Source organism: Beta vulgaris, chromosome 9 (assembly GCF_026745355.1).
Source record: "Beta vulgaris subsp. vulgaris cultivar EL10 chromosome 9, EL10.2, whole genome shotgun sequence".
Classification (NCBI taxonomy): domain Eukaryota; kingdom Viridiplantae; phylum Streptophyta; class Magnoliopsida; order Caryophyllales; family Amaranthaceae; genus Beta; species Beta vulgaris.
The window spans coordinates 5,453,167-5,460,183 of record NC_079210.1 but is presented as its reverse complement, the minus strand read 5'-3'; the positions used below and the strand labels follow the sequence as shown (position 1 = coordinate 5,460,183).

Here is a 7,017-nt window from a genome sequence, read left to right as displayed (position 1 = left end):
ATCGTTTATAGTCATGGCCATGGTTATAGACGCATATTTATAAGTTAATTATGAATTGATATTTGATGGTTATGAAAGAATAATACTTTTATTATGTTATTGGAATTGTTCGGAAACTATAAAGTATTCTAGAAATGTGATTTGAGTATGATAATGGGAAAACGTTTTCGAAATGGTTTTAGCTGGCTTAGCTTATGAACTAAGATGAATAGTGGGCAAGGTACAGGTGGAGTAAAATGATTCGTATATGAGTTAAGACCAGATGAGGTCGAAGATTATGTTAAGTTATGTTATAAAACCTGTACTTGCCAGCGATTTATGTAATGTGACTAAGCTATGCCAGCGATATATGTAAAAGATGAATTTATTTCCGAACAATTACCAAGTTTGTTTCTGATATGAAAAATGTTTACGAACCAAAACCGTTTTGACGCGCTGAAGTAAAGTTACTGAGTTTTTCGCTCATTTTAGTTTTGTTTTTGTCTTGTATTTCCTTTTGTAATTTGCAGGTTTGTATTGGGAGCTCGTAGTGGATCGAAAGTAAATAGTTGATTATTGAATTGTAAATATATTAGTGATTCGAAGTTAGATATAGAATATAAGTTATTAGATATTGGGTCCTCATTTGGTGTTTAAGTATTATATTATTTTGGGAATAAAGTAAATTGTAATCTGTTATTGGTTATGAAGTTATTATGTTGCGGGTCCATAACCCACAGGTCCGGAAGTCGTGTATTGAAGGTTTTATTCCGCTACAAGATAATGTAAATTTGAGGTTATGAAGTGTTAATTGAGTTTTATGAATCTTAAGTATGATTAGCTAGCAGCTCGGAAGTGCGGGCTGTTACTTCAAGTATCTACTAGAAAGCATTTGCATGGTCCATCTGATTTAGGTTAGTTCAATTGTAGGAATAATTATGACCAAAGTGGCCTTGAATACCACACACCTCATAGTAGGAAGAGGTAATAGGTGACATAGAAGACATCACATTAATACTTATAGGAGGAGTACTCGACTCTGAAGATTTCAGTGCATCCATCTTCATGCACAACTGGACAACTTGTGAGGATAATAGCGTAAAAGCACCAACATCCAGCTTTTTTCTTCGTAGCACTCCGAGAGGAACTATGATCATTAGCTCCTAGGTTGGCCAGAAAATTGTACCCTTCACCCACCTCCTTATCAAGGAAAACACCCCCTACAAATGAATCAATTGTACTCTTGATATGGGGTTGCATACCATTGTAAAATGCTTGGGTAATGAACCACTTATCAAGATTGTGGTGAGGGCACTCTAACTGCAGATTTTTTGCACCTATTTCATGCTTCCTTCAGTGTCTCATCAGGCTCTTGTAGGAAGGTAGCAAGTTTATGTCTGAAATCTGCAGTTTTGGTAGGAGGGTAGTACTCTCTCATGAATTCTTCAGAAACAACACTCCATTCAGTTTATATTACATAGTTCAACCATTTATGTGCTTTGTATTTCAAAGAAAATTCGAAGACCATGACCTTCAACTGATCAGGAGTGACCCCTTGGTGCTTAACGGTATGACAGAGTTGTTGGAACCATTATAAATGATTAGAAGGGTCTTCAAATGAATGCCCTCCAGACCAGTTCAGCTGGATCATATTAGTATGTGCAGGCTTGATTCCAAACTTTGCCGCTTGTATGGTGGGCATAGTAGGGCCTCTGGGAACATTGTCAGGGAAGGTACCCCATAGGACTTCAATGACTTATGAGGCATGGTTTCTTCTGAACGACCTTTCGTGGATTTTCCCTAATTATCAGAGTGCTTTTTCTTCTGTTGCTTTTCTAGTTGCCAGATGGTTTTCTCAAGATCAGGATCAATTGGAACTGGAGTACATGTTCTTTTGGACCTGGGCATAGAAGAAATAAGGCAAAATGTGTAGTGAGATTGCCTTAATTAGAACTTGAAGTTCCAATGAGACAATAGAAATAGTTCAAAAATAATGAAAGAAAAAAGTTATAGAAACAAGTCATCTCCCCGGCATGGTGCCAAAAACTTGATATGTTTTAAAATAGTACCACAAGTGCACGGTGTCTGTTGTTAGCAAATACTTAGCAAACACGGGTTGATCCACATGGACATGAGTTCTATAGATTAATGTTCAATTATCTAACTACTTCAAGAGAAAAATTTGTTAACTGATTAAAAACTAAACTAGAACACAATTGGATGGAAGTTTATCAAATAATTAAACACCTAGGGCATTTGCTCGATCCACCATGATTATACCAATTTAGTCAATACTATATAATTTAACAATACTTGGATTGAAGGTCGGGTAATCATAGTCTTTTATGAATTCTACAGTTGGGTCTTAACACTCTTAGATCAATATATGCTAGTACAATCGCTCAACATATCAGATTTACCAATTGTAACAATCCCCTAATGAGTACAATCTTTCAATTCTAACTCTTATTAGCTAAGCATAACTCATGATATAGCGCAATTACATGAATTAAACAATTATAACAAATTAATAGGAATTACGCTAATCCAATCCAATCATTCAAGAACATTAAATCACAATCAAAGAGGTATAAACATGGCTTCCCTCACTAAGCCCTAGAAAAAGACTATTGATCACTCATGGTATTGAAGAACACAATAAAAATAATGAAAATATAACAATTCGTCAAATTAAATTAAGTAAGAGATAATATTGAATGATTGAAGAGCAACATAAACGAAATCAACGATCTGTATCATCTTCAAAGCCAAGAGTTAATACGAAAACTAGAGAGAGAAAACTAAGTGTTTTAAACCTAATAAATGAGGAATAAGAGATAACTAATCAAGTTTCCTGAAAAACTATTTATAGTCTTTGCAAAATCGGATAAAAATTACGAAATATCGGCAACCCGAGAAATCACGCAGTCGGGTGACGGTCATTAGCTTTAACGAGCTCAACACATCAAATGATGACATAAAAACGAGCTTAAAAGAGCTCAAATCGGCACTCAATGCTAAGGGAATTGGGCTAAATACTCTATATAAAATAGACAAATCACATACGTCTATCTTGATAATAGGTGACTAGCCCCCCACAATCAAGTAGATGAGTCCATCAAGTGTGCACTGGTCACACCATCCCTAACAAGGGCTTATGGATCTCATATTCAACCATGCAGTATTAACATACTAAAGGATACAACATATAATGATACTTGAGTAATACCAGGGCCGTCTTGTACATTTTTGGGGCCCTGTGCACAATTCTAAATGAGGCCCTTGATTTTTTTTTAAAAATTTAAATGGTGAAAACAATATTCATATTTTTATGGTTGTTGGAAGAATTTTTTTTTTGACAATTCTAATCTGTCAAAATATTTCAAAATAAAAGACTTTGTTTTCGAAACGAGAAGTTATAAAGAGTTGTATGAAAGAATGGATACTTACGCTTGTTGAGAAAAATATAAAATATATGTTACTCATACCTTGTCTCAATATGTTCTGATCTCTCCATTTTTATTCAAAATAGGGAGTATGATTTTAGTGTCTTTTCTAAGAATAATATTTTTTATTACTAAAAGAAATTGATTTATGTTAATCTATCTTCGAAAATTTCATAATGAAACAAAGTGATTAATAAAGGATATAAAAAGAAGACCATGATAATCAATAAGTTATGTTGGACCAAGATGGGGAGAAGAAAAGAAATCAACAAAATCATTGCAAACCGAAGAAAAAAAAAATAAAAAAAAAGAACATTAAAAGAAGAATGGAAAAAAAGAAAGAACTAGCAAGAGATAAATAACATGCAAAAAAAAGAACATTAAAAGAAGAATGGAAAAAAAAGAAATAACATGCAGGTAAGGAAGCATGACCAGATTCGAACTCGCGTCATCAGAGGTTTCTATTCACGCCTTTAACCACGGAGCTACAACATAAACACATTTACACTCTTCTAAATTTAATATATGACCAATCTTTCCCTGTATTTGGGCCCCCAAAAATGGAGGCCCTGTGCGGTCGCACAGACTGCACATGCTATTAGCCGGCCCTGAGTAATACCTCAAGGTTTCTATTAGCAACATGATTACAAGCAATATATAGTTCCACAATTTCATTTAACCACATAGAATTTGTTAAACCATATTGGGTATCCATCATGGATTCATGGGCTACTACATAGGTTGGTTCAATCCCATTCCTTTAGTAGTTTCTGAAACTAGTTTTCTATTTAGACATTGAGTTAATGAATCCACTAAGAGCATGTTTGGTTTAGGAATTCTGGGCTCTTTGTAATAGCCGTATTTTAAGCAGGTTTCATTTAAAAAGATAATTGTATTTTATTATAATAATTGTATGTTAAACTTTAGTAAAACATCTTATAAAAGGTAAATTTTAATATCTAAATATAATTTGAGTTCAAGTTATATTTTCGAAAAGAAAAAAAAATAAAGGAAAACAGAAATTCTTCTCTCTCTTCGTGGCCTTGATATTGTGCTGCCAAGCAGGGGCGGACCTATTAAGGGTCCTGGGTGGCACAGGCCCCACCAAAAAAAATCAATTTTCCTTTTTTTCTTAATGCCAGACAAATACATAATATAAAATTAATACCCACACTGAAAATTAATACAACGTAGCTTTGGTCTGGTGGTAAATTTACCAACAAATTCTTGAAGTGCATGTAGTACGCGGGTTCGAATCCTTGCACCTTTTCCAAATTCTTTTTCCTTTTATTTTTTCTTTCTTCTTAATTTGATTGATGCATTATTTTTTATTTGTTTATTTTACTTTTTACTTTTTGCTATTTTCTTTTCTCTTTTACCACATTTTCTTTTTTATGTTAGAAATATTGATCATATAATGAAGGTATATCTAATATATGATTCAGATAATATAAAGTTTGGTTTTCTTACCATTAAAATCAAATTTCGCATATATTATTACGATCATTGTCTATGTGCTTGGTTTAGTTAGGAGCCTGGGACCCCCCAAATTCAAAATCCTAGATCCCCTGCTGCCAAGTTGAAGGAAATGTTGAGCTGTCAACACAAAAGCCTCATCAGATTCTTTTTGTTAATACAAAGAAATAGCTAGAAACTCGTTTTGAACTTTTGGAATTCATCCACGAGAATTCAAGAAACCCAAAACCCCAATTCTTCATTCTCGCATCTCCTCTGTTTTCGTCAGTCTGTTCTGCAATTTTCTCTAACATGCAATCCAAATCTGCTCCTTGTTTCTTCATCAAAGTTGTAGATCTCTTCGAGCTAATGAATTTGGGCACAAAAATCACTCGATTCGGAGTTCGGAGCTAAGAGTTATGCTCTCTGGAAGTTGTAGTTGTTGCTGCCACTATTGCGGCGTTTTCCTCTCTCCTCTGCTTTCGCGGTGGTGCTGCCATTGTTGTTAAGCTTGCTCAGTTTGAAGTTTATTCATAGGTATAAAATTTTGGGTTTTAGTTATATCCTATTTAATCAATTGTGGTATGATTTACATGTTATTGATTGTTAATGGTTGTCACAAGTAAAGCTGAATTTTTTTTTATTGAATTGTGAAATCAGTTTTGTTTGCAAAATAGTATCATCTAAGTTAAACTTATCAAAACTGATTTAGTTATCAAAATCTAAATTAGTTATGTATATATTACTATTATTCTAATTTGAAGATATAAACCAGATTCTTGTCAACAATTTTATCATGGTATGAACTTCTTAATCAATTTGAGAATTTCAATGTGGAGAATTTGGTGATTGAGCAGATTGTCTTGGTTATGATATTGGAATAAGATTAAGGAGAGATTGTATCTAAAAGGTTTTATTAGAATAGTTTAGGTTGTTGAGAATTGTTAGTATCATTTAGAAATCATAATTAGCTCATAAGGTTTAAGATTGATTATTATCTATTTGAAGAATGGTTGTTGATTATGTTATTGTGTTAGGTGAATTATGTTGGAGTTCGAATTGGAGTTGAAGATCAAGATTATCATAAATGTTCATGGAGATTGCATATAATTATTCTTGAGTTTGAGGTAACCTTTATGTTCAGCAAAACATATTTACATGCCCGTGTGTGTATGTTGTCTTTTTGATATCGTATCATTGTTTATAGTCATGGCCATGGTTATAGATGCATATTTATAAGTTAATTGTGAATTGATATTTGATGGTTATGAAAGAATAATACTTTTGTTATGTTATTGGAATTGTTCGGAAACTATAAAGTATTCTAGAAATGTGATTTGAGTATGATAATGAGAAAATGTTTCGAAATGGTTTTAGCTGGCTTAGTTTATAAACTGAGATGAATAGTGGGCAAGGTACAAGTAGAGTAAAATGATTCGTATATGAGTTAAGACCAGATAAGGTCAAATATTACGTTAAGTTATGTTATAAGCCTGTACTTGCCAGCGATTTATGTAATGTGATTAAGCTATGCCAGCGATATATTTAAAAGATGAATTATTTCCGAACAATTACCAAGTTGTTTCTGATATGAAAAATATTCACGAACCAAAACCGTTTTGACGGGCTGAAGTAAAGTTACTGAGTTTTTCGCTCATTTTAGTTTTGTTTTTGTTTTGTATTTTCTTCTGTAATTTGCAGGTTTGTATTTGGAGCTCATAGTGGATCGAAAGTAAAGAGTTAATTATTGAATTGTAAATATATTAGTGATTCGAAGTTAGATATAGAATATAAGTTATTGAATATAAAGTCCTCATTTGGTGTTTAAGTATTATATTGTTTTGGGAATAAAGTAAATTGTAATCTGTTATTGGTTGGGAAGTTATTATGTTGTGAGCCCATAACCCACAGGTCCAGGATCGAGTAAAAAGGTTTTGTTTCCGCTGCGAGTAAATAGTTAATTCGAGGTTATTAAGCGTTAATTGAGTTTTATGAATGTAAATTATGATTAGCTATCAGCTCGGAAGTGCGGACTGTGACACTCTTGTTAACGGAATGGAAACAACAATTCCATTTCTCTATGTTTGGTTGACTCCCTTTTTTTTCCGTTTCTTAAGAGAATTTAAATCCTTTAAAA

At 33.1% G+C, this 7,017-nt stretch overlaps 1 long non-coding RNA gene across 1 annotated transcript; it reads left to right on the top strand.

Moving 5' to 3' along the window:
* Window positions 1-4,279: 4,279 nt before the first annotated feature.
* Window positions 4,280-6,750, top strand: LOC109133678 (uncharacterized). Its single transcript, XR_008967791.1, has 2 exons — window positions 4,280-5,417; window positions 5,918-6,750. It is a non-coding gene; the product is annotated as an uncharacterized LOC109133678 (long non-coding RNA).
* Window positions 6,751-7,017: the final 267 nt, after the last annotated feature.